Source organism: Mya arenaria, chromosome 1 (genome assembly GCF_026914265.1).
Source record: "Mya arenaria isolate MELC-2E11 chromosome 1, ASM2691426v1".
Lineage (NCBI taxonomy): Eukaryota > Metazoa > Mollusca > Bivalvia > Myida > Myidae > Mya > Mya arenaria.
In genome coordinates this window covers 3,013,498-3,041,034 of record NC_069122.1, presented here as the reverse complement: position 1 = coordinate 3,041,034, position 27,537 = coordinate 3,013,498, and the positions used below count along the sequence as shown (strand labels likewise).

General features: G+C 32.5%; 1 protein-coding gene across 6 annotated transcripts in view; it reads right to left on the bottom strand.

Annotated features, from left to right (window-relative positions):
• The window catches only part of LOC128234062 (corticotropin-releasing factor receptor 2-like), a 339,798-nt gene that overhangs the window by 253,264 nt on the left and 58,997 nt on the right, over positions 1–27,537 (bottom strand). Inside the window, exon 1 of one of the 6 annotated variants that reach the window (XM_052948059.1) lies at positions 19,305–19,382. The exons of 4 other annotated variants lie outside the window; for them this stretch is intronic. The gene's annotated coding sequence lies outside the window, so the exon portion shown is untranslated. Of the gene's footprint in view, positions 1–14,269; positions 14,398–19,304; positions 19,383–27,537 lie in introns of those variants that run through there. One more of the 6 variants, XM_052948051.1, reaches the window with a different exon arrangement.

The window sequence follows — 27,537 nt, the reverse complement described above, 5'->3', positions numbered from 1 at the left end:
CTCTAATAATCACAACCATTAATAAGACTTGTAAATTGATACTTACTTTAATGCCTGCCAATATTTAACAAACACAATTTTCTGATACATCATATTTATGTAATGTTCATATAAAAAAGTAGCAGTTTCGGTTGGATTGATACTGCTCATTTACAGATGTGGTAACACTGTTAACAATTTCTAGCAACTATCATTCTGTGCGGTAGCTGCACTGAAGCATACTTAATTTAGGTTATCATAAAACTTTTATTAAGAGGAAGTCCTCTCAGAGGGATAATATTAAACGGAATCGTTAGTGGTTTGTAAAAAAAACATTTTAGTACGAAAAAAGTGTGGCCATTCATAAGGGGTATTGACACTAAGATACTAAGAGCTGGGACCTTTCAACAAATGATGATATTGGCTTAAATAGTGTCTATGAAAACCACACTTTCGAAAAGCTTTATGATTATCAGTAATGATAATTCATTACTAAATCTTACCAATCAATACATATCTCGGTAAATATTTAGGCCTCCAATTGGCCCCGGGTAAATAAAAATGGTCTAAGTTCAGTAAGGTTCAGTCGCATCATTGTGTCCCCCTCTTGAATAGTACATACAAAGCTAACTATTCACGGGCTGTAATAATACAAGAACACTCTTTGGATGAATCAATCTGTTCGATTGATTGTTTGGAACCAAACTATAGCTACACAATTAACATAATGTGGCACGGGATTAATAAAGTTAATGTTCGCACAATTCAACATACTTGCTATTAATTGTTTTTTATAATATAATACGTACGTCCATGTCAGTATTAATTCATCGTTCATTTGTTCATAGGTGTATGTGTTTGTTTCAGGTGGATCGCAAGGCTACAATTGCACGTCAAGTATACAACAATTTAAAAAAAAAATATAGTTTAGATGCACAATGTAAAAGGATACAGACACTTAAGTTCACACAAAAAAAGAATTCACTTACATCAAACTATCAGTATTATTCAATTTTGGGGTAGTCATTTCGGAACAACCTATGAAATAGGAGTTCACTCGGTACTATTTTAAATCATCAAAGGAATTTCATGCCATATAATACTTCACACATTTCAATAAACAGCTATAATATAAATATAAATATGAACAATTCAAACAATGTTCTGAAAGACCCCGATTTCAATATAAAAGAAAACCATGCAATTACTTTGAAATCATTAAATCAAATCTAATATAAAGCTCCAATAATTCAATTGACTTGCAACAGAAAATAAATAAAATGCGAGGGGCTATTACGTAAACTGCATTAAAATCGGGATGTTTTTGTTAGAAAATGCTATTAGAAAAAAATAATCAGGAAAGAGGCAGTTTGATTATGACGGACTACAGTGCTGTTGCTTTGAAATGATAAAACCTCTAACCTATCTAACGCGCCCAGAATTTATTTGTCTGAACACAATACAAATTTAAACAAAACCCGACAATCCCATAGGATTGTTAAACATATTTTCGGCTCCGGGGGTATTTTATGCCTGAGAAACATATGGAACAAAATCTGACATTCCCACGTGTTTTTTTTTTTAAAAGCCAGTATTTTGTTGTTCTATTCCACACGGTTATTGAATAAAATTAGCATAACGTGCTAAGCGAGAAACATTTAGTACTTAACGCAACTGAAGCGTATTTATTAATGGTGTTTACGGTTATGTATGTGAAATTTAAAGTCAACACATTAAAGGCATTTGGATTTAACTCTGACAAATGTAAAGTCAGTTTGATTAACCCTCCGGTTAAAAACAATATGGAATGAACACAAAAACAAAGGTTAAATAACATAAGGTTTTCCCCCAGATCTATGTTTCATATACATTGCACTTTTCCCGCACACGATCTATATGTATGCGAAGTATGAAGTCACCCCTAATAAACTTCTGGTTCAGGACACAAGCTCCGGATGACTGAAACTTATCGCAAGTTTTTTGTTATATATTTTATTGTCGAACAATTTACATAGATACCTTTTACCCTGCGATATGCGTTAAGTAAAAATGTATACTAATTTGTAATCTCATTGTGTTTGTTTTAAAACTTATTTTAAGTAAAAAAGTATGCTAAATTATTATGTTATTATCGTTTATATCAAACTAACTGATTACCTTCACTGTGAAATCAATTACACTGTGAGACCCTTCGTTTAAAAACGTATGCTAGATTGCATTTCATTAATGTTCATTTGAAACCTATTCATAAGCATCTCAGTATATGCTCATTAGTAGTTTAACGTTAAACAATTTAAGCAGATTTTAGATCATATCAGGTTAAAACTGCACTGTTCAATGTATATTTCTTTCAAAAGGTAAGAACACAATCTTTTCCCATAAATATAATCAACTTTGTGTTCAACGGTGAGTATGATATGCATTTAAGTACAAGATTTTTTCGCACCGCATTATGCCTACATATAGGATTTGTTAGGTAATTAATATAAGCCAATTATTTAATCAATAAATTTCATGAATATTCGCAGAATAGTGCGACTGATAACTTGACATCAACTGTTTCATTACTCATTACTCTATTTTTTAAACGACCATATACGACCTATGAATTCAATTGCCCTATATCTTCTGCCTTTACAATCTGTCATACTAAACACTAAGTACTAAACGCATTCAATCGTTATATATATGAAAAGACTAGGCAATTTGATTGATCGTATGTGTATAATAATACATTGTAATCTAAAAGGACAAGCCATCAGTCAAAACAAATACCATTACCATGTTTAATGACATAAGTCATTTTCATAACATACACTAAACGTGATGGCATGGCTACTGGACGTATACATATTGAGGGCTCAACGCATTAGTGTCGTAACTCAATTTTTTTCACAAAACGATGCTTTTGCATTTTTCACATGCTTTAACAATTTTCCATCTGTCGTAAAAATATTTTTGAAAAATATTGATTTTTAAGTACTAAAAATGAAAAGTTGTCCAAAGGTCGTATCTTAATTTGACTATTTTCATTTATGCAACACTGTCTTAACTTGAGTTACATACAGTGTTGCACTGAAAACTATGCCAAGTTTGATTCAAAAATATATGCAACACTGTAGTAACGCAATGAATTTGAAGAAAATGATGTCATAATGAGGTTGTCATAGTGATGTGATGTCACTTTTCTCAGAAAAAAAACAGTAAATTTTACATTTAAATTTTAACAAATATGAAATCCAAAGAATTTTGAAGATTTATTTACGCCACGTCTGGAAACAGTTTGTAAGTATTTTTATTTGTTTTGTTTATTAGATACTTATCAAAATAGTCCTTATCTTAACTATATATTGTAACTTATGCTTAAGGAAGTAAAATGATAACCTTAAAATATATGATATTTTGAGGCAGTATAAATTATTGCAGTAGCATCTTAAGTGAATTTAGTTTTATCTTAATAAAACTCTCCATAACACATTTATAAAACTTATAGATATTTATGATAACATATTTGTTAAATAAATGAGTCTAACTAATAGTTCTTTGCCATAGTAGTTAAATTGTCTTGAAAAAAAAAATTAATAAGGCAAAATATTGTGATTAAATTTTTGCTCCCTGAAGTTGATTTGTAAAAATGGTTGGGAATCAAATAATGCTGATTTAAAGGCAGTTCTTGTCAGTATTTTTGTTATCAATCTTCAAATTTCACATCATGCTTCAAGCAAAAGCTTATATGCATCAAGGAAACGAAGTGTTTTGTGGCGGAGTGAGACAATGTGTAGCAAATTCAGTGTGCGCATTAGTAACATCCTACACAATTCAACCAAAAAACTGGAATGAGAAAACGATGGATGAAATTTTATCTAGGGATGACAAACTATATAGCGATGTCAGTTTGAAAAGGCAATACTGGTCAACAGATGACATTCCTGATGTTCTGGACTTTGTTAACATTGTAAAGGAACATCCACTGCATGGAACTTTAGATAGAAAAAGTACCGAAGTTCCCTTTCTAAATGTCGCACTAGCAGATGCATAAGAATTGGATTCTTCCAAATGCATATTTACCATGGGTTGTTTTAGTCCAGCATACACATGCGCAATCATGAAAAGCAGACAGATCATCTTCTTTTTTGATCCCCATAGTAGGTCCAATAAAGGAATGCCTGTATGTGATGGGTCAGCTGTCCTGTTAGGTCATGAAGATATCGACAGCATGACATTGTATATTCACCACTTAGCTGAGTCCCTTGAGCCTGGGACAAGTAGAAATATACCGTTTGAAGTACTCAAAGTCAAAATGAATACTTAAGAAGATACAGATTCAGATTGGTCGGGGTTTAGTGAGATGCGTGAGGGCGAAATAACTTGCAAACCATATCTAACAAATGAGCATGTTTGCTCAGGAAGTTTCAGATATATCAGACGTCAGTAGTGAAGAATGTGGCAGTACGGATGGACACAGACAGTTACATTTTAGATGACCTGTTTCTGAATGAGGCAATGGCAGACTTAAATAACAGTTCAGAATTCCTTCAAACATTTGATTTGAATACTTGAAGAGATGCTTGTCAAAATAATGTAAATGTTTGTGAGACCTTGTACAGTGATAATGTTACAGTTTACATTACAAATGACAGCATTGATGGGCATGATGTTGAGGGAGCTGATGTTGATGGGGTTGATGTTGATAGTTATGATTGTGATGGTGAAGGGGGTAATGTTAAATGTTATGATGTAGAAGGGAGTGGGATGAATAGTAATAATGTTGCTGGGAATGATGTTGATGGGGTTGATGTTAATGGTTATGCTGTTGATGTGGATGAAGACAGTGCTGTTGATGGGGGTGATGTTAATAGTTATGATGCTGATTTGGTTGATTGCAATGCTGTTGATGGGGTTGATGTTAATGGTTATGAAACTGATTTGGTTGATGACAATGATGTTGATGGGGGTGATGTTAATGGTTATGATGCTGATGTGGTTGATGGCAATGATGTTGATGGGGGAGATGTTAATGGTTATGCTGTTGATGGGGTTGATGGCAATTAAGTCCAATTAAAAAAACAACCAATGTTGCAACAGGTCAGTCCAAAACAATGAGATGCAGGAGAAGGGTGAGAAATATAGACCAGTGGAAAAGGAACATAGCAAAACGTAGGAGAAATGAAGGTAAGGAATACATTACAAAAACAGGTAATGTAAAAAAAGCCAGGGCTGTCAAACCAGGATGTGGAACAAAATGTAGGTGCAAGTGTCACCAACACTTTAACACAACTGAAAGGCACACATTATTTCACAGGTTTTGGCAAATGGGTGATATAAACAAACAAAGAAGCTTTATTTTAAAGTTTGCTTGTATGAAAAAGAGGACTGAGAGAAAAGGTAAGTCTCAAAGTCGAAATATTTCAGGTTCCTACAACTTTCCTGTTCATGATAATACTAAAGTTGTCAAAGTGTGCAAGACATTCTTTTTGCACACTCTTTCTATATCTGAAAGGTATATTAGCACTGCCCATAGGTTATCGACAACAGGGTTTGTCAGGATGACAAGAGGGGACGGCATACCAATCGGCCAAACCGAATATCCCCTGAGAAGGTAAATACGGTAAAATTACATATTGAAAGTTTTCCAACAATGGAAAGCCATTACTGCAGGAAAGATACAAACAAAGACTATTTGGGCCCTGAGTTGAGTGTTTCAAAATTGTATTCTTTGTATTTAGAAAAATGCAGAGAACAATCACAGTCTCAAGTTTCGCTATCCATTTACCGGAAAATATTTAACTATGAATACAACATTGCCATTCATCATCCCATACAAGATCAGTGTGACTTCTGTGTTTCATTTGAAAATTCAAATGAAGAACAGAAGGCCAAACTTCAGAATATTTACAAAACTCACACAGAGAATAAGACATTGGCACGTGAGGCAAAAGAAATCGACAAGGTAAGGGCAAAGACAGATGCATCACTAGTTTGTGCTTGTTTTGATTTGCAGCAAATTCTTCCTACCCCTAGTAGCTTTGAAAGCAGCCTTTACTATAAGAGGCGCCTGAATACTTTCAATTTAACAGTGTATGACATGGCAAACAGAAATGGTCATTGTTTTTTATGGAATGAGTCAATATCAAACCGAGGAGCCTGTGAAATAGCAAGATGCGTTTATAATTTCATAGCCCAAAAAGCAATTGAAGGTAAAACGCAATTCATCTTTTATAGTGACAACTGCTGTTCCCAGAATAAAAACAAATTTTATGTTACAATGCTGTGGTTTTGCCTTTTGAAATTCAAACTTACGTCCATAACTCACAGGTACCTAGAAAAGGGGAACACTCAGAATGAGAATGATTCCATTAACACAACTATTGAAAAGGCAAGTAAACATGTCAAAATCTATACCACACCACAGTGGGCTGCTGTTATAAGAATGAAAAGGAGAGGCCACCCATATAATGTCAGGGAAATGTCATTTAAAGACTTCATTGACTTCAAGCAATTGTCCAAGAATATCAAAAACTTTGAAGTCAATACTGATGGGTTAAAGGTCTATTGGAACAAGATAAAGGTTATTAATATCACATCTGACAGTCCAAATGCCTTGCCTTATCAGAAACATCACAATGGTCCATTCTTTTGAAGTAGACCTTTTCAAGCGTCTTCGTTCAGACATCCCAAATCCCTGTTCAATGACATTACCCCAGTTGAGGGAAGATGCGATTCCAATAAGCAGGGAGAAGTTTGCAGATTTATTAAGCTTGTGCAAAAAGCAGATCATTCCAGATGTCCATCACTCCTTTTTCCTCCTACTCCCACATGACACTGCAGTGTCAAAGTCTAGGGTAGCCATCACAAATGAGAAAACTTGATCGTTTTGTATTGATGCTTAAAACACATGAATTCTATACGTTGTATAGTCTGAAAATAATTTTTCGCAGTCATCCGAAAAAAATAAGTTTGATTTTCTTGTATTACTTGATATTATGCTGCTTTTACTAAACCACTTTTTCTGGCAATGTCCAAAAATAATTTTAAACCGGTTGAGTTACAGCTCATAAAACAAGTGAACTTGTGTACAATAATAAGAAATTCCCCTTTATGGAAACAAACCATTTTTTTATATTTAAAAACAATGGTCACTATTGTCATTATTAGATTCCATTGCAGGTCGTTTTATTTTGATATAGTCAGATGGAATTATCAAGAAATTTGCCATTTTTTCAGTTATATGGGTATGATTGTTATAAAGTTAAGAATGTAAAGTAAATGTATTTTAAAATTAAATGATGGTATTGAAAGTGTGCTTGGCTTTGGGAAAATGATATTAAATAGAGCTGTTTTTGAATTTATGATTTGTAAAAGCTTAAACATTGTTGTTAAATTTGAGATTCAGGATGTTGTGCAAATTGAATACTTGAGTGATTAAATGTTCAAAAGTAATACAGTAATGTTGTGTTATGTTCTAATTTATGTTTCATTGTTTTAAGGCTCATAGAACCTGGCCTTTTCCCCATTATTTAAGTTAGACCTCTATTCAACTCAAATAATGAGCATTTTTAAACATGATGCACCACGTGGTTGTACCAATTATCATATATAACAGTTGTCCATTAGCATTCAGTTATTAACCATATTTCGCATTGATAATGACAAAATAAAAAGTGCTACAGTGTTGCATAAATATATTTTCACAAATTGAAATAACATTAGGTGGAAAACTGTCGTAAGTCAAGTGACGGCAGCGTTGCATAAATATATACGTTGATTAAATCTGACTTTTGAGGTGGAAACTGTACTAAGTCAAATTTTCATCAATTTCATCTTTTGTGTTCAATGTTTGAATATATGATATTTTTTGGTTTAAAACTAACACATAGTTCAACATTGTTATGTTCAAATACTTCAAATATATCAAACACATATAAATTAAGAAAGTTTTTCCTTCTCCTGAACAATTTTGAAAAATGGAGTTACGACAGTAATGCGTTGAACCCTCGATATAGTTACTATCGAATAATTAAAAGAGATTTGCAACAAGAATATAATTTTGATGCAAAGCACCGAAAACACCGCGGATGATTTTGAAATATGACTAAAATGAAGAAGATGAAGTTCATCAGTATACCAAGTTGAAGGTACATGAATAACAACAATCTTCAGTAATTGAACAAAATCTGATTTTTAGCTCAAGGTGACCAATACCTTAATTTAATTTTAAGGTAAATGAATAGGTTAATCGTTTTGTTACAAAATCAATCTTAGTGATATTATGAAATAAACATAAAATCCATAACTTAATTATTTAAGTAAATTAACATAAACAATGGATAACTATATATGTTTAAAATATAAATTGTTTTCTACTTAATAATTGAGAATATTTCATACCAAATAATTGTCATTTTACGTAAGTACATGTCTGATAAATAATATTCTGAGTGAATTTTAAGTGAATATATAAAATCAAGCAGAAATACTGATGCTCTTCACACAGTTTATTAACCATACTGTTTGAGGAAAAAGTGAGTTTTAAGTGTCTGTTTGAAGGAGAACAACGTTTTAGAATCTTCTGATTTGAGATCGAAGAGATGTTCACACTTTTGGCGCCGCATACATGTAACTTCGTTCTCCAAATGAGACAGTACGATATTACTTGGAATCCCTTATGTAGGCGCTTCATTCTTTGATCTTAGATTGCATCTAGGCTCGTGAACTTGTAACAAGTTCTTCATATATACTGGCGATTGTCCATGTAAGGCTTTAAATGTGGTAGTCAGTATCTTTATTCATTTTTTTCTGCACCGGTAGCCAATGTAAATCCTTACGTGTATGCCTAATATGACTAAATCATAGATGTTCGTGTAATCAGACGGGCAGCAGTATTCTGTTCATTTTCAACTTCTTGATGTACGTTTTGTTGGTGTCGTAAAGTAATCCGTTACTGTAATTCAGTCATTCAAAGATGAAACAAAGCAGTCTGTCATAAAATGTGCGTACACCATGGCATGTTGAATAGATTTGCCAGATTTGACTGCTCCTAAACATGGGTCTAGCAGGCAGACACGGGAATGTTAAAACATGATTGTGTCAGTATGTCGTTAATAGGAGAACTTTGTATAGGAATGTTAATTAAAAAAAATCCAAATTCTACAATAAAATAAAATTTTGAATCTCAAACTCAGACACAATACATAAGTGAACATAGGTTATCGTTTAGGAATAGCCACTGTATAATTATATTGTTAGAAACTGTACCATGAGACTTCTATAATTATCAAAATGTGTTTTCCTCAATTATAAATAACCATTTTCCTTATTTCAATTTTTGCCATATTCTTAAAACTTGATATGAGTCCGGGCTTAGATTTTCCGTCTAAATGCCTTTCAGCGTATTACTTATTTGTTTCTTTTATATGCCCGCTCTTGCGGGTTTTTTTTCTACTAGCAAGAGCAATAATTCTAAGATAACACGTATTTTGCAACATCAGTTGAAAAACAAAGTGTAGTTTTGTAGCCATCATCCTTTTTAAGTGAATGTTAATATAACCTCCATAATATCCGTGTGTACTTTTTTTTAAATAGTTACAAAATATACATGTAGGCATCAACAGAAAAGACCATCCAATCCATTGAATAAAAACGCTTTTTTTAAGAATGTTTATAAAGCTTTTAGAAACTCACTCAAAATTGTTAAGTGTTGTTAAATGATCTTTTTTCATAGCTTTTTTTGTTTTGTTTTGAGACCACGTCGCCTCAGAGCCTTGCTCAACTCTTATTAACCTTCTGGTTCTATTCATGCCTTTAAAGTGAGGTCCGACGTTTTACATTTCAATTTATTTAATACGTATTGCTATTTAATAAAGAGAGAAAGAATGAATCAATAATATATTTCAATTAATAATACAATACCCACTAGAATGACAAAGCAAGAAGTCGTAAATATACAGATCAACCCTGTTTCAAGGTACAAGGCAGGGGCCTAAACGACAATGAACTACAGACACACACGTACAGAACGAAAACATAAGCAGAAAAACACTAACTGCAGTCCACACAGGCGTGATTTTTAATGATGGGATTAAATTTCAATTAAACCATGGAAATTCTTTGGTCGCTCACAGATTATGCTTTATTTAAGAAGTTATATATAAATGTTAAGTCGGAGGTAAATAAATAAAACATAATTAGGAAAACATGAAATATATACACGAATACACACGCATATGCAAAGACACGAAAAGCTGCGCAGCAATTTATTGACAGACCAACAATATGGGATGGAGACATAAACGATGTAAGACAAACATAATGATAAAGATACGGACTTAATGACGAAATAAAGGACATACAAAAAGACAAACCAACACCCAAACTGATCGCCTAGTACAAAGCCAGGCAGGCGGAGAAATGGACGGACTAATGAACGTAACGACAATCAGGCCAAAGGTTACTTTGAATCAAAGAGTCGCCTACGTTCCTAGGTGTATTTGGTATAGTCCAGGAATAAAGGAGAAACATGTAGCCTATAAAATAGGCATTTCATTTTGGAATTGTTTCAATGGAAATATCATTATGTCATTTCATCAGACAGGAATAACTATTTTCTTTATTCCCGTTTGGCGCAATTTCTGATACTCCGGTTTGAATCCTAGCGTTGCAAATTAGTCTGAATGCTACTCAGAGAAATATTTCTTTTCATTTTAACCCCAATGTCTGTGTTCCTGTTCAATCTCCTACCACCATTAGCTAAAAGCACAATCATAATATTCCGTCTGTGTAAAGGTAACGTTTTGCTTTTAGCTATAAACCCCTCAAGTGATTTTGAATTTAGTTCTTGTGATCATTTTAATAAAACAGTGTCAACATATATAGTGTACGCATCAGCAGAAGCTTTTCTTAATAAATTGATATTACTGCTTTAATTTAGGTAAATAACTAAGAGATAGTGCTGTTCAATGTTGGTGTGTCATTCATTTTGTCTATCAGAATACCGAATTGCCTTTTTCTTGACCAAAACTTGCACACGATTTGTTATGCTTGCCTTTAAGATTGTATATGAGGTATTTTCGTTAAAATCTTTGAAATAAAGTGCTATTAAAACAACAATGCGTGAAACTTGAATCGGTAATAAACCGAGTATTTAGGGTGGGTTCCAATTAAATCATAAAGATTTTGAACCGATTCCAAAGTATGCGAATGCTTAGTATCAGACTTGAAATATAATTATGAGTTCAGTTTGAATATCTCATAATAAGAGAACATCTAACCCACATTTCACGAAGACCTACACGCAAACACAAATTAAAGCACACGCAAAAGGTAAAGTGTCGTAGTAACTGACCACAAACCAGACATCCAGACTGACCTACTTGCACACAGACAGGCATTGAGAAAATCGGACTGGCAAAATGAATGACAGACCGACAGAGAGTCCAACTAATTCGAGGCAGACATTCTAATAGAAGGACTGCTCAACAGAAATAAAGACATAATGCCAATCTGCAAGTAAAGTTATTTAAGATATGAATTTTAAGCACAACGTTATTCGTTGTTAATCAGCCGAAAGTAACCATTGAAGTGACACTCTTATTCAAAATCAATAGATACACATGTATACACATGTATTACAAACATCAATTTTGACTGTTTAATCTTTAACTACTGACTAAATAATGCATTTATGGAAAATTCTAATTACTGATAATAAGATTGTTACTGTGAATCTAGCAGAAAGCGCAAAAAAAAATATTACATTATTGGTGAATGCTTAAAGATATACTATGGTCTACTATAGTCTCATAAGGTAGATAAACCATGTTTTATGCTCATTTCTTTCAATTCAAACTAGGTATCCTTCATAAGAACCATGTGGTTAATCATTTTTGGGAGTGAGAGTGCATCTTTAACAGAGAGTAGGCTTTTTACCTACTGGTATTTATTCCCATGAAATTATGTAAAAACATTCGGAAAATATTTGGTATTATAAGATAGACCAATGGTATAAAAAGAGTCTATGATATGTTGTATATCCATTCATGAATGTAGAATAGTCTCATTACATAGTCATAGAATAAACATTTGAATCATATACTGATATCCGATAGTTGATTTTTGAATTATTTAAATGTACACAATGAACCAATACCAGGTAAATTCCTCTTTATATCATGGTGTTGACCAAGACCAATATCTGATTGAATTATTAAACATAAGTTGTTTGCTTTAAACGTCTGCCATATCGTACGATTTAAAAATACACAAAGAAGTTTTAAGGAGCATGACATCAATCCAAATACTACGATCTAATTTCTTTTCGAATTTTTCGATTATTACCTTTATATTAGATAACAATATTTTATATATGTAATAAAAGCATGTATTGAGTATACGTCAATGATACAGTTTAATACCATACCTTGCCGGCATCGGCTGGCGAAGCTATAAGTTGCATGTAATGGTTTTATCGTCAGTTGGTTAAGTTTTAGTTCTAGTTGATTTATTATGTCAATAATGCGAAATGATATTCGGAATATTCAAACGTTAAACCGTTTAAGGTTGTCACAAATATAGGTGATGCACACATTTATTTTCAGACTTCTAAGTGTAAAATTATCATTCAAGGACTATCAAGTGTCCACATCAAATGTCCTTGCTACTTGCTTACATGTTGTTTTTAGAAATGTGATGGAACAATCCGGCAATATATTAAATTTTCTTTACATTTTGATCAGACTGCTTTGTAATTCGATGATTAAGCACCGATGTATTCGACTGGATTCCATTGTTGTGATGTCAGTATCTGGTGGTTGAGTACTTGTTGTTAGTTTGTCCGTGTGTATAACTCAATGTTTTTTTTTATTATTATTCACTCTTTTCAACCTAATAATAGCTCAATTGAGGTTGATATTTGTTTTGCGAATGTGGATGAATGCTTAGGAAGTGTGAGGTTGTGTACACATGAATTAGTTAAAGTCCCAGATGAACTCGTGTTTCGCTGGATCATCCATGGCGATGACCAAAACATTACGTGATCAAGTTCATTTTGTGATATGTTTATGTTGTTTGTACGCTGTGTGTCTCCTTTGCGATTTTATTGGGCCCTATCCATGTGACTTAGCCAGTGTCTGTGTTTACATGTTTGCCTCCATGGTTTGATCCTTTGATCCTTTTAATTACCTACTAACAAAGACTGTAGCAAATTATACCCCCCTATATGAAATGTTTTAGCATTCCACAACATTCCCAGTTATTTCTCGGTATGATATGCCTACTGTCATGAATAAAACGTAATCAATCCGCAAAAACCTATACAAGTTTTTAACGTGAACAATTTAAAATGTGTTTTCAAAGAGTTCTTATCAGTCATGAATTGATTTTCATATGCAAATCTTGTGCATCAATTGCATTTGAGAAACCTGCGATTGCGTATGTTTGTTGTTAATGAGCGCGGACAGTTTACTTATAAATCCATTACATATACAGTTCGCCCATTATCAAAGATTCTAACTTCGAAGAAAAATCTAGATTTATTTTAGTGACGATATAGATAGTAAAAGTGGAAATATAAAAGTGTTAAAAGTTCGGTTAGATATGCCTTATCATTCGAATAATTTCTGTATTTTCTTGTTTCTGTTCCAGGTAGTTATTTGAACCGTTTACTTTGACTAGAATATTGAACGCAGGTGAAGATAATGGTGTATTTTTTCTCAACAATTGGATAAAGATCTTGTTTTTGAAATATAAGTTTAAATCAAAGGATGACAGTGAAATGTTTTATGTCCTTCTTACTGTGGTAATTCGCCCCAACATAGAGATATCGTTTCATACTCATACAGATATGCATGGCCGATATATACTCAACCTGACTTGAACATGAACAGTATGACTGCGGTAACCCACACAGAGTGATCCATCTCGAACAGTCTATGTAAATAACATTGTTATGTGTTGTTATCTGTGTCTGATACCTTGTGACTGTTTGGTGTCTGCTAAGTTTTGACCACGATGACTTTATGTGTCTCCATATCCGTCTTGTTTTGGCCCGCATATACAGCTTGCATTGTATCATAAAACAGTAGAGACGTTTCATTGAGACTGTTCACAATATATATTGTCATCGACACCTTGGTATAATATATGCCATGCAAGATCAACATTCAAATGTTGACATGTTCACATCAACTGTCATTTGACGAAAATATACTAACGCAGAAACATGGTATTTATTAAATAGGCAAAATTATCTGTTTAGCGCAAAGTTAAACATAGCAATAAAGTATTTGTGTCTTACGTTTAAATAAATGATGATCCTTGATGCATCAGTTTAGTTCTCCGTAAATGGTTTTTGTGGCTAACATATATCGTGGAATTTTGCTACAACAAATACGATCTTTATTAACTAAAATAATTTAGTTCTACCGTTATCGTTCTGGCGGTTCATCTACATGTTGTCAAGAAAAGATATCTTCAAAATGAAGATATCTGCACCGCCTTGAAATTCAGGACGTAAGTGTTCTTCAAAGATAAGAACAAAAATAACATGTCATAATATAGGTAAATACGATTTGACTGGTAGGACAATGATGGAGCAGATTCATGCTAAATATATTGCTCATGCTGTAGAATAAAACACTTTTCTACTCTGCAGGGGTGATACATCGAACACATCAGAATATGTCGGTCTGATTCATTCAGTTCGTTAACGCAATTTACGTACAACAAAATCAGAAATCATAGCACACCAATAACATTGTTAAGACCAGTCAACGCGGTGGCCAAAAGCATAAATAACTAATCATTGGACATAATTAGTCATGGAAAAGGGTAAGGGTTATCTGCGCTTTTTCAAGTTGATACGTCTACGTTGCCATCTATTCCTATTTGATTCGGTATATTTTTGCTTCGATGTGTTATGCTTGATTCCCATTTTCGTACTGTGGTAAATTTGTACTTCAGAACGACTTTCCAAAACAGATAAAACAAATATGAGAACAACAAACACAAATAAACAGTCAACATAAATTCACATAAACTACACACATTTAAGATGTAAACTTAGGACAGGAAAGATTTAATAAAACGATTTTATGAAGTCATGAATATTTTACCGTTCGAAAATTGTGGACTGTTAACAGTCTTTTTCATGAATTTAGTTATAATAATGTGACCTTTTTCATCCATAATAAGCCTCTGAATCTAGAAATGCCACAGGAATATATGAAACTTTAATCACTGAGTTTATATTTTGATAACTTCTTACCTTTAATATATAGTTTTATCCAGCATCAAAGCGATTGGTTTTCCATTTGCAGATGTTATACTATAAATTATGTTGTTCTTTTACCCTTTAGTCCAGGCTGTATGTCATCGCATATTAGTCCCAAACAATATAATCGTATAACAACTAGATTAAATACATTGAAGATGTTTTCTTTCTTTAAATCAACTCATATAACGTTCACACAATCCAGATAGCGAGTCAACCTTCAGCTGTATTTTGTGTGTACAAGGAAGCAGTCAAGGCAATAGGAAAACCATATCCAATAGTAGTAATAGACAAACGCTCTGAATTTTTTGGTAGAAACGATAGATATTTCAAAGAAGGATTCGCTCCGTTGTTTTGAGAATAATGTGAAACTAATATGTATAATTATTATAAAATATAATATAGAAGTGATAAAATTATTTTGATAATGTTTTTTTTTAAATATTCAGTACTATTGCAGTAATTCGTTTATGTCCGACATGAAATAGTGTTAACATGTATTACTTACAGTAAAAATGATATGATTATTACACGGAAATGCTCAATGTCAAATACAAAGGATATTCAATTTTGTACCAATGACGATAACATTCGAGAAGAAATATCCTTTAGATGAAGAAAATAATTAACCATAGCTGTCTGGGTTTGATGCAGACTTCTCATTGAAAGCAACGGTAATAACAATTCGCCCCCTAGCAGCGGTTTTCATAGCCGATATATATTTTCAAGTATTTTTCCAAGCTAGTCTATTTATGTTCGATTAAAAAGAAAGCGTTAACTAGTATTGACTCTAACTAACGGCCTTGACAAAGATGGACACTCTTTTAAATTTGTTTGTGTTTGTTAATTTCACTTATCTTTTCCATGCACATACCTTAGTGTATTAAAACACATTCAAATAAACATGTTAAAGCATTTAATTCGAATTCTTTGAAGATGCAAACAATTTGGAGTAGCGAGTTCTTTGAAGAACTGATATAAATATCCTAGGACTAAGGGGTCATCTTTATTCGCGAAAACAGTTTAAAACAAGATGCCTTAAAATACCCTTAATTATAATTGGATTGTTAGGCGTGTCTGTCATAACATTCTGTGCAACATCTTTTGTTAACAGGAAAACGTCAAACAAAATGAGTTATAAGAAGGAGATGTGGCCTTTCTTTTTACGAGGTATCAGGTTTAATAAACAGGAATGTATAGCTATGCTTAAAAGTTTATCTTTTTAAATTGTGCAGTTTGTTTTATGTTTTTTGTTGTTGTTGTTTTTTTTCTCAATTATATCCTTTGGTTGATATAAACATTTAATAACGTAAATACCTCCACATGACTTCTGCTCGCTAACGACGGCGCAATCTGTTTGCACATCATTAACTGTATTTATCTGACAGAAATTAATCCAACATTCTTATCAGTGCTCTCACACTGTTTCTGTCTACTCAAACGCATATGTAAAAACCTGTTATATATACATAAGAAATGTAATACGGCTATAGCCCTTTCATGTTTTTATTATTTTCAACCTGAAATATTCTTAAGTGAATTAAAACGATGCTAATCTACTGAAATTAATTGTTGAGAACAGTAGTGACTTTGAAGTTGGGCGCAAACATTGTATAACGAGACTTCAGTATCAATTTGTTATCCTCCCTTACCAATCAAAACCTTTATGCAAAGTTAGTTTTAAGTGACACTGTTAACTACTGACTAAATAATGAATTTATGGGAAATATTAATTATTGATAACAAGATTGTAATCGTGTGTTTCATAGCTAAAAACGCAAACATATTAAATAATTGATAAGTGCTAAAAGATTCACTGTTATCGTCTATCGTTTTGTAAGGTAGAAATACCGTGTTGTTTGCACCTCTTTCAAATTAATCTGAGGAGTTTTCATAAGGAACATAGTTTTCGACATCTTTTCATCCTTTTTGGTATCAAACATTTCTATTAATTGTGGTAAATATATTATTTATGAGTAAAAGTGCATATTTAAGTTTTAAATGTTCATGAAATAATTTTAGCAAATTTATCATAAAATATAGTCTTTTACTATTAGTTTTGCCGTAAGTGTTATCAAATCGGAATCTTATCACTTGTCTGCATAAGGTATTAACTTGAAGCGATTGCGTCATATTCCAACCTTTCAATTCGTCGGAGTTGTTTGTCTGCATTGCGTTTTAGCAAAATAGAAAAAAAATCAGATTCATCACATTATTTTCATCTCTGTCTATTTGTCATCAATGAATGAATGTCACTGATTTATGAAAGTCGTGCTAAGTACAGTCTGCTATCAGGATCAGGTGACAGATACAGTCCATGTTATTTTTATTTTTATTTCTCTTTAGTAGGTGGAAAAGCAGTCGATAACATGCTGATATATACTCGGAAAAATGCGATAAAATATAGCGAACAAAATAATGGACTCAATCCATTATGGCATGTTCATACATTCATTATAGCAGTTCAGCTTCTTTTTTTGATTGATTAATATATGAGAGTAAGGGTTCACCAAATCAAACACATTCGTGTACGAAAATATTCTTCAATTGGCATATTTAAAATAAGGTGAAGTTTCGCTGTAATATTTCTTTAATCTTAAACAAAGATGTTTACGAGTATAGATCCAGGATTGTACGACAAAATTGAAAATAGCCGTTTGATCTGCGAAATATTTAGCATGGGATGTGTCATCAAACATCGGTAGAATGATTCCGCGGTAGAATATTGCGTATTAATGCTTATCAGCGTATAACTATAAATTATAAACTCTCCTTGTTTCTATCTTAACTGGCATGTTTGTAAATTCTTCTCCAATCTCCTACCAGCATTAGCTAATTACTTGTTATATCTTATGTAAGGCGCAGATGTGTCAGGGTCATTAGACATAATAAGCACGTCATAGTTTTGCCACATAACCGTCAACATCTTCAAGTTAATAGTATTAAATTAATCCTTGTGAACGATTGATTAAAACAGTGTCAACATAGTGACCTCAGACATCATCAGAAATATATCTTAATCAATCAAATACTGATTCTCTTTTATGTATCATTTCTTTCTTTTAGGATCCTTAACCGTCCATGTCTGATTTACTCTAGTTTAAATTGAAATACAAAGACCTAAAGTCAAACAGTGCTTGCATTTAGAATCGATAAAAAATTCAAGCAGTAAAGGCGGGTTCAAATGAAAGCATGCTTTCTGATTCGATTCCAAAGTATGTTTCTAAACATTGGCAAAACGAAGTGACAGACACCATACGAAGGCTGACGTGTATTTATATGTACAACCTGTACAACAGGCACTGCGTCGTTGTTACTGGCAAAATGGTGGAAAAGACCGACAGACAACCAGACAACTCGTCTTTTACACATTAACGACCTGTACGATCAGACATCTAGGCAGAGAAACGCATTTATCCATGCAAAACGAAGAGCATAGGAGAAGAATTCCGACTAAGGTGTGACGTTTTGACATTCAGCATATTCAACATGCAATCAGATACTGCTCCAAATTGTAAGTATATTTTTTAAAACAAAACAGAATGGAATTAGCCTTCAAGAAAAACTTTACTCTTAATATGTGATAATTGATGTGTCTTCATGGAGTTTTCTTCAGTTATCACATATTATTTATGTGCTCCCTTTTTGAAACAACGGCATTAAAGAGACATATATAAATAACATGTTTTCATTGTTGAGAATGTGCAAGTGACTGGTAAATCCATAAAAAAAATTAGAAGAGCTCTCCCGATATCGTTTTTTCCGACATCAAACACCACTCTAGATACGTTCTTATTAATGTTGTACATATTAGCAAGAGAAAGGGTATATGCGTGAAATATAACGTTTGACTTCACTCTATCGTTTTCATCAGTGACTCATAAATAAGCAACGTTCTTTGTTTATATGTCACTTCTCTCAATTAAGGAACTGCCCGCTGGACTAACGAGACACATTCGTTCGTTAACATATTTAAATCAAAATTCATATCGTAAACTATATTAATGATATTGATAAAAACTATTCTGCAATGATACAATTGAAATATAGATTTACTCACTATGTGTTCACCTTTACATCAATGTATTAGTAGAAGGAATATATCCATTGCAAACTGCTAAACTTTTCCGATAAATAGCAATACTGGTGTCCTTAATACCAGTTGCCTGTTATTAAATCGATTCAATAATAAACTATTGCGTTTTGACACATAAAACGCACTAGAAGAGTACAATGTTTCGACCTCGTGTGATATTTCTGAAAAGATTGAGTATAAGGGACTTATGAAATTATACAGAAGTTGCGCTGAATGCTGTCTGCTATCGTAATGGTTTCTTAGGTAACAGAAAGAAACCGTGATATATTTATGTGTGTTTAAAGGCCAGAATTATTTTGGAAATAAAGCGTTTGTACCATGCTGGGAGGATTGCTATTATTCTCCAAATAGTTTGACATTTGAAAACAACAATATATATTAAAGAAAAGCATTGATTTAATCATTTATCGGATGTTTACACATTTAATTTCTAATTTGAGCATTTTCGTGGTTGTTGTTTCCTTAATTTATTCAAAATAGTTGGGGTTACTGTGAGGTTGTGCATACGAACTTGTAAATCCCCCCAGTAAATTTACATTTAACTGACCATTCAATTGCGGTACCTAAAAGACATGCTTTAGTTTTGTGTCATTAGCGTTGACACTTTTCCATTGAAAGGGTTTATATTTAAATTTTCGACTATTACTTAGTGGTTGTGCTGTTGTTTGCTTTGTTTGGAAGCAAACTATAGCTACACAATTAACATAATGCGGCACGGGATTAATGGAGTTATGGTAAGAACATTTCAAAGGCTGTCTGAAAACACATATTGTACAACAGCCTTGTATTTTATAATATAATACTAACGTCCATGTCAATGCTAATTCATCGTTGATTTGTTCATAGGTCGATATGTTTGTCTCAGGTGAATTGCAAGGCTACAATTGCAAGTCAAGTATCCAACAATTTAAAAATAGATATAGTTTATATGCACACTGTAAAAGGATACAGCCACTTAAGTTCACAAAAAAGCAAAATTCATTCACATCAAACTATCTGTATGATTCAATTTTGGGGTAGTCATTTCGGAACAACCCATGAAATAGGAGTTCACTCGGTGTTATCTTAAATCATCAAAGGAATATCATGCCATATAATACTCCACACATTTCAATAAACAGCTATAATATAAATATAAATATGAACAATTCAAACAATGTTCTGAAAGACCCCAATTTCAATATGAAAGAAAACCATGCAATTACTTTTAAATCATTAAACCTAATCTAATATAAAGCTCCAAGAATTCAATTGACTTGCAACTGAAAATGAATAAAATACGAGCGGCTTTATCGTAAACTACATTAAAACCGGAATGCTTTTGTTTGAAAATGCTTTTAGAAAAAATGAACAGGAAAGTGGCAGTTTAATTATGACGGACTACAGTGCTGTTGTTTTGAAATGATAAAACCTCTTAACTATCCAACGCTTCAGGATTTTTTTTAACTGAACACAATACAATTAAACAAAACCCGACAATCCCATAGGATTGTGAATGATATTTTCGGCTCCGGGAGTATTTTTGCCTGAGAAACTTATTGAACAAAATCTGACTTTCCCCACGTGTTTTGAACAAAGCTAGTAATTTTTTTTTTTATTCAACACGGTTATTGAATAAAATTAGCATAACAAGTGCTAAGCGAGGAACATTTAGTACTTAACTCAACTAAAGCGTGTTTATTAATGGTGTTTACGGTAATGTATGTGGAATAAAAAGGCAACACCCTGAAGATTGGATTTAACTCTGACAAATGTAAAGTCAGTTTGATTAACGCTCCGGTTAAAAAGATATGGAATGAACAAAAAACAAAGGTTAATAACATAACGTTTGTCACCAAGATCCATGTTTCATATACATTGCACTTTTCCCGAACACGATCTATATGTATGCGAAGTTTGAAGTCAACCCCTAATATACTTCTGGTCTAGGACACAAGTTCCGGATGATACGAACTTATCGCAAGTTTTTTTTTATATTTTATTGTCGAATAAATTACATAGACACCTTTTACCCTGTGAAATGCGTTAAGTAAAAATGTATGCTAATTTGTATTCTTATTGTGCTGAATTAAAACTTATTGATTAGCATCTCTGTACACTGTGAATCCCTTTAAGTAAAAACGTATGCTTAATTATATTGTTAAAATCGTTTATATCAAATTACATGATTAACTTCACTGTTAATTCATCAACTACACTGTGAGACCCTTCGTTTAAAAACGTATGCTAGATTGCATTTCATTAATGTTCATTTGAAACCTATTCATAAGCATCTCAGTATATGCTAATTAATAGTCTAATGTAAGACAAATTAAGCAGATTCTATGCTATATAACCAATTTTGCGTTCAACGGTGAGTATACTCTGCATTTAAGTACAAGATCTGTTGCACCACATTATTCCTACTATAAGTATTGTTAGGTAATTTATATAATTTATACACAATCTAATTTTTAGCTACCTTAATTTAATTTAAATTTTTACCTTAAATTAAAAGGTAAATGCATAGGTTAATCGTTTTTAAATATCAAGCTTAGTGATATTATAAAATAAACATAAAATACATTGCCTATTTATTTAAGTAAAATAACATAAAAAATGAATAATAAAAATAAATATAAATTGTTTTTACTTAATCATTGAGAATGTGTCATACCAAATAATTGTCATTTTACGTAAGTACATGAACATGCCGTCAACCTCTTTAAGTGAACGTTAAAATTTTAACTTAAAGAGATTGGCGGCTACAAAACAACACTATGTTTTTCATCTGATGTTGCAACATGCGTGTTATCTTTACAAGTAAATATCCGTGTGTAAATTTTATTAAAATAGTTGCAAAATTTTCATTAAGGCATCAGCAGAAAAGACCTTCCAATGCATTGGATGAAAGGCTTCTTTTAAGTATGTTTATAAAGCTTTTAAAAACTAGCTTAAATTGTTTTAGTGTTGTTAAATGATCTTTTTGCATAGTTTTTTTGTTTCGTTTTGAAACCACATCGCCTCACAGCCTTAATCAATTTTTATGTACTTTCTTATTATCTTTATGCCTTTAAAGTGAGGTATGACGTTTTTCATTTCAAATTATTATTGTTGCTTATAGAGAGAAAAAGTATAAATCAATAATATAATTCAATAAATAATACAATACCCACTAGAATGACAAAGCAAGAAGTCGAAAATATAAAGACCAACCCTGTTCAAAGGTACAAGACAGGGGACTAAACGACAATGAAATACAGACACACATGTAAAAACGAAAACATCAACAAATTAAAGCACCAACACGCATGAAAATGATTTTAATGATGGGATTAAATTAAACCATGCAAATATTTTGGCCGATCACAGATTTTGTTTTAGTCAAGAAGTTTTATATAAATGTTAGGTTGTAGGAAAATAAATAAAGCAGAACTAGGAAAACATAAAACATATACTCGAATGCAAACGCACATGCAAATACACGAAAAGCTGCGCAGCACTTTAATGACAAACAGACCAAACAAATCAGATGCAGACATAAATGCTGCAGGACAAACATAATGATTAAGATACGGACTTAATGAAACAATAAAAGACAGACAAAACAATTTGTTGGTTTACAGACAGCCAAGAAGATAAACAAAATATTAGACTAACACCCAGAATGGTCGCCTAGTACATACATAGCCAGGTAGGCAAAGAAATGGACTGACTACTGAACGGAACGACAATCAGGCTTAATGGTACTTTTAATCAAACAATCGTCTACGACAAAAATGTTCCTATGTATATTTGGTATAGCCCAGGAATAAAAGAAAAAACATGTAGCCTATAAAATAGGTATTATATTTGGGAAATATTTCAATGGAAATATCATTATTTTATTTCATCAGACAGGAATTACTATTTGCGTTATTCCCGTTTGGCGCAATTTCTGATTCACCTGTTTGAATCCGAGCGTTGCAAATCAGTCTGAATGCTACTCAAGAGAATTATTTGTCTTCATTTTAACCTCCAATTTCTGAATTCCTGTTCAATCTCCTACCATCATTAGCTAATAACACAATCATAACATTCCGTCCGTGTAAAGGCAACGTTTTGCTTTTAGCTATAAACCCCTCAAGTGAATTTTATTTTAGTTATTGTGGTCATTTAATAATACAATATCAACATATATAGTGTACGCATCAGCAGAAGCTTTTCTTAATAAATTTATATTACTGCTTTAATTTAGGTAAATAACTAAGAGATAGACGAATCTCTACCAGTGCTGTTCAATGTTTGTGTGTCATTCATTTCCTTGATCAAAACTTGCACACGATTTGTTATACTTTGCTTGCCTTTAAGATTATATATGAGGTATTTTGATTGAAAATGTTTGATATAAAGTGCTATTAAAACAACAATGCATATAACTTGAATCGGTAATAAACCTAGAGTATTTAGGTTGGGTTCCAATTAAATCATAAAGATTTTGAACCGATTCCAAAGTATGCATATGCTTAGTGTCACATTTGAAATATAATTATGTGTCCAGTGAGAATAACTGATAATAAGAGAAAACATCTAACCAACATTTTACGAAGACCTACACGCAAACAAAAATTAACGCACACGCAAAAGGTATAGCGTCGTAGTAACTGACGTAAAACCAGACATCCAGACTGACCTACTTTCACACAGACAGGGAATGAGAAATGAATGACAGACCAACAGAGAGTCCAACTAATTCGAGGCAGACATTCTTAAAGAAGGACTGCTCAACAGAAATATAGACAAAATGCCAATCTGCAAGTTAAGTTATTTAATATATGAATTTCAAGCAGCATTATTCGTTGTTAATCAGCCGAAAGTAACCATTAAAGCGATACTCTTCTTTAAAATCAATACATACACATGTATTCACATGTATAACATCAATTTTGACTGTTAAACCTTAAACTACTTACTGAATATACGTAATAATGCATTTAAGGAACATTTTATTTAGTGATAACAAGTTTTTTACTTTGTATCTAGCAGAAATAAAACTAGGTATCTTCTTAAGAACCCTTCACGAGGTACACCCCTTTATATACCATGTTGTTGACCAAGACCAAAATCATTCCGATGGGACAATAACTTACCGTTGTAGGAATAAGTGCAGACGATATTGCATTGAAAACCATAACCAGTACTAATATTTGTTTAACTTTTCTATGCCAATAGGTAAGATAAGGTCAACAGGAACATTCATATTCTACTGATTTAATTATGTTGATCGTCTACTCAATAGAATGATGCATATAATATTGTATCACTTAAACATAAGTTGTTTGATATAAACGTCTGCCATTTAGTGCGATTTATAAATACAAATTAGTTTTAAGGAGCATGACATCAATCCAAATTGAATATACGGCAATGATAAACTTTAATACCATACCTAACCGACAACGGCTGGCGAAGCGATAACTTGCATGAATGGTTTAATCGCCATTTTTTTTAGTTCATATTTGATTTATTATGTCAAAAATGCGAACTGATATTCGGAATATTCAAACATTAAAGCGTTTAAGGTTGTAACAGATATGTGTGAAGCACTCATTTGTTTTCAGACTATATAATTCTAAGTGTAAAATTATAATTTAAGGACTATCAAGTGTCCTGATCAAATGTCCTTCCTACTTGTTTATAGATTGTTTTTAGAAATGTGATTGAACAGTTAGTGTTCTGTCTTATATGCCTACTTTCATGAATATAACGTAATCATTTCGCTAAAGCTTATACAAGTTTTTAACGTCAACAACTTGAAAATGTGTTTTCAAAGAGTTCTTATCAGTCATTAAATGATATTCATATGCAAATTTCCTTCACTTCAGTTGCATTTGAGAAACCTGCGATTGCGTTTGTTTGTTGTGAATGAACGCGGACAGTTTACTTATAAATCCATTACATATCAAACAGTTCGCCAATTATCAAAGATTCTGACTTCAAAGAACAATCTAGATATATTTTCATTGACGATGTAGATACTGAAAGTGAAAATATAAAAGTGTTAAAAGTTCAGTTGAATATGCCTTATCAATCGCATAATTCCTGTAGTTTCATGTATATTTTCCTTGTAGTTACTTGAACCGTTTTCTTGGACCTGAATATTGAACCCAAGTGAAGATAATGGTGTTTTTTCCCAACAATAGGATAAAGATCTTAATTTAGAAAGTTAGGTTTAAATCAAAGGATGACAGTGATTTTTTTTTTATTTCCTACTTGCTGTGGTAATCCGTCCTAAGATAGAGATATCGTCTCATACTCATACTGATATGCATGTAAACGACATTGTTATGTTATGCTATCTGTGTCTGATACATTGTGACTGTTTTGTGTCTGATAAGCTTTGATCACGATGACTTTATGTGTCTCCATATATGTCGTGCTTTGGCCCGCCTATACAGTTTGCGTTGTATCATAAAAACAGAAGTCACGTTTCATTGAGATTGTTCACAATATATAGTGTCGTCGACACCTTGATATAATACATGCCTTGTAAGATCAACATTCAAATGTTGACATGTTAAAATCATCAATTATCTGATGAAAATATACTTTATTAACTAAAATGATTTTGTTCTATCGTTATCGTTATGGAGGTTCATCTACATGTTGTCAAGAAACTAACCTTCAAAATGAACATATCTGCACCGCCTTAAAATTCAAGACGTAAGTGTTCTTCAAAGATAAGAACAAATATAACATGTCATTACATAGGTTAATACGTTTTGACTTGAAAGGACAATGCTGAAGCAGATCCATGCTAAATATATTACTGATGCTGCAGAATAAAAACACTTATCTACTCTCCAAGAGATATACATCGAACACATGAGACTAGAAATGTCGGTCTGATTCATTTAGTTATCTTAACGCAATTGACGTACAACAAGATCAGAAATCAAAGCACAAATACAAAGAACAGTCAACGCGGAGGCCAAAACATAAATAACCAGCAATAGCTAATTACTTGTAATATCTTATATAAGGCGCAGATGTGTCAGTGTCATTAAAAGCACACAGTTTTGCCTCATAGCTGTCAACATCTTCAAGTTAATAGTATTAAAACAATCCTTGTGAACGATTGATTAAAACAGTGTCAACATAGTAAACTTAGACATCATCAGATATATATTGTAATCAATCAAATACTCCTTCTCTTTATTTTATTTTTCTTTTGAGATAAAGGATTCTTAACCGTCCATTATGATAGTTTTATTGAGCACATACGATTACATACATTGTTCGATTGTCGTAAGGTTAGTCTTGTGACCATGTTACCTTTGTTTCTATAACCAACACCTACGCACGTTTAACAAACGAAGTGACACACACCATACGAAAGCATACGCATATTTGTACGTACAAACTATAGAAACTGCGTCGTTGTTGCGATATTGCGGAATGACAGACAGACAATCAGACAACTCGACTTGTACACATTTTGATCAGACATCTAGGCAGAGAAACGCACTTATCCATAACTTAAAGACAAAGAGTTAGACCGACTTACAAAAACACAGAAAGGCAGACAAGCAAACGGACTTCATGAATGGAAGACAGGCAACCAGACCGACCGTCATGCTCATTATCAGGCAAGCAGAACAACAAACATACTAATGAACGGCAGACCACAGACATTATATCATTCTGTCGACAGAAAATTTGAGTGAATAACTGATAAACGGATTTATAGATATATGATCAATTCTTCTAATACACTTATAAGATACGTTAATCTACAACAACAATTGAACATGGATTCTAAGTGTAACTTTGGAAATCTCGGTTTTCCATCTATTTGTAAAAACAAATTAAAGTAGCAACCCACGAACGACCAGTGAACAAGAAAGAGTAGAACCATCCGTGAATCAAAACATAACATAAAACGATACTAAGGCCTAAAAAAAATATATATCTGTTTCCTGTAACATGCTGAAAAAAAGATGGGTCGGTAGGTAGGGATTTTTTTTTTTTTTTTAAATGTCAGAATGATCCAATATTCAAGTTTATTTCAGGTGAATTATTTTAATAAGAATTCAGTGTGATATATAGATTCAATCTTTCTGCCACTTATAAGCTAAAACTGCTAGCTTGACAGCCATCAAAACATAAAATACATCATCATTGTAATAAATCAAGACTAAGTGATTTTTTCACATCTATATATAGGTTAAGCTTGACA